The sequence below is a fragment of the Lepidothrix coronata genome, unplaced genomic scaffold, assembly GCF_001604755.1.
Source record: "Lepidothrix coronata isolate B3197 unplaced genomic scaffold, Lepidothrix_coronata-1.0 Scaffold598, whole genome shotgun sequence".
In the NCBI taxonomy this organism is placed as follows: Eukaryota; Metazoa; Chordata; class Aves; order Passeriformes; family Pipridae; genus Lepidothrix; species Lepidothrix coronata.
In genome coordinates, this window is record NW_016690778.1 from 6,923 (window position 1) to 9,540 (window position 2,618).

A 2,618-nucleotide genomic window follows, 5' to 3' on the forward strand; every position below is an offset into this window, starting at 1 on the left:
ACGAGCTCCATCTGCCCGGGGGGCTGGGAATCGAACCCGGGTCGCAGCGGTGAGAGTCCTGCACCCTAACCACTAGACCACCAGGGGCCCCAACAGGCTGGTACAAGTCCACTGCTATTAGACTGTGGGCAGTTTGTCCCAGCCTTTAAAGCTCAATCGGGGGCAGGGGGAAACTGGCAGGAAAGTCACTATAATTGTTCAGCTGACGTATCAGTGAGTCAACCAGGCAAAGAGGCAGCAGCTTCATTGAAAACCTAATGTCCAACGTGGAGAACTGTAGCACTTGGCTATACTCCGACTTGAACAGAGTGCCCTAGACAATGGGCTGTAATGTGTCCATCTGCTGCAGACCAGTTCAGACCAATGGAGTTTCCTTTGGGTTCAGTTCTTCAGCAGCACTTTTGAACCTGCTCTTCATTATGACGTTTTTTTCCTATCTGACTCCCTCCACTTCTGTTTTTGGCACTACTCCCATGTTTTTCTGGGCAGGCTGTCTCTCTTAAGCTGTTAAGTGCCCAACAATTAGACTGGATACCAGAGTAGGAAATCCAAGTCAACTTCTCTATGTACAGGATGTGGGACTGGTGGAAAATTTCAGTCATTGGGTGTCACAGCCCTTGTTGTTGTCCATCTGGTGGACAATTCCATCTGCCTGTCCACCTTTTGTATGAAGGAATGGTGCAAATAACATGGATGTTGTCCGTAGGGCTGATTAGTTTGTCCTGAGTGTCCAGAAGAAGTAAGAGTTATTGCTGCTCTTGAACCTTAGTGAAAAGAGAAGGTTAACAGAGGAGGCATGAAATCCTAATTCTGTACATTTTGGAATAGCCTCATAATACTGTTCTTGCTGTAAGTTTTGGGATGTTTTGAAGATTTGGACTTTGTTTTTTTACCAGAATTGGACTTTGCCTCATGTCTTCAAAACTTAAGACATTAAAACTTTCCAGGTGACACTTGAAAACTAATTTAGATCATGAAGATTAGATCAACTAAGCATGTGAAATCATACGTAAAGAACATTTGGTATTAGAAAATGTTCAGTTAAGCTATGTAAAAGCCATTAGGGATTTATTTCAACATCACCAGAATGACCAATAGAATGCCCGCAAACTACTGTCTCAGAAGTCCTTATGAGATTGTACTTAAAAGCTTTTGTTTCTGGAAGTAGATTAAACACTGCAAATTTGATATGGAGAGCAAAACCAGAAGTAAAATTCCCTGTTGTATTGAATGATTTACACCTTAAGTGAAAGAGGAATTTGAAAGGCGGAAGAGTGGAAACTAAAAAGAAGAATGGAGGAGAAAACAAGACACAAACAGCATAGACTTAGGAGTTGGGGAGGGAGACAGCTTGGGTCATATGGCAGACAAAATGTANGGACTTTGCACAAGGGTATATAGTGATAAAACTTTACACAAGGGTATATAGTGATAAAACAAGGGTTAATGGCTTTAAACTGAAGGAGAGTAGATGTAGATTCTATATTAGAAAGAAATTCTTTACAGTGTGGATCATGAGGTAGTGGAACAGGTTGCCCAGTGAAGTTGTGGATGCTCCATCCCTAGAAGTATATGAGGCTAGGTTGTATGAGGTTTCAGTGGAAGAAAAACTGGATACTCACAGACTTCTTGAGTTCAAACCAAAAACAAAAACAACAACAAAAAAACCAAAACAAAACAAACCCACAAACAAACAAATAAGCAAGCAAAACACCACAAAAAACACCACTCAGAAGAAGAACATATGTGTTTGACATCCTATAGTTCCATAGTGTTTTGTTAACTTACCTCAAAGCTGAGTGAAGTAATTAGCACCAGAGTAAGCCATGTACCCCAGAAAAGCATTCAATTCTGAGGTAGAGAGGACAAAGGAGGTGCCTGAAGGGTGCTCTGAAGGGACTGAACCCACTGCATCAGGAGTCTTCCCTACTCACACACATTGGTGCCTTGTGTTCTCATTCAAAGAACTCAGCTCTCAGTGAAATAACCATTCAAGGTGGGGGAGTGGAAGATTATTTCAGTTGTTCAGGATCAAATCACTGTCACAGAAGGATGGTAAAGCTACCACAGATAGTTATGATGACACTGAGGAGAGTGCTTGTCCTGCTGTTGGTATTTAAGTCCACAGTGCAATGTTTATCTCTCAAACTGTTTGAGGCTTTAATTTTTGTTTTGCTCCTAGAAAACTCTAGGTTGAAGGATGTAGGTGACAGTTAATTTCAATATGATCCATGATTATCAGGTAGTTGACCCATCTTTTCAAATCTGTGTGTTTGTGTAGGAGACATATACCCTTACGCATATACGACTCAGACATAATCTGCTTCAGGTTCGTATACATGTTGCTGATTTGTAAAAGAACAATTCTCTTAAATAATGAAGAAGATTAGACTTAAAACACACATACAAAAAAAAAAAAGTCCATGGAGAAATTAATAAGTAATGGCCAGTCTTCGCGAGCAAAGATTTGGGAAAGGTCATTAACCCTTCGAGCCTGCGCAGTGGATTTTTTAGGTGAGACACAGCATGCGCTGAACTGAGCCCACCCTTTAATCCTGAGGTTCATCTGCCGGGGCCAAGCAAGCTTGGACAGTGGCAGTGAGGGTCTCAGAACGTAG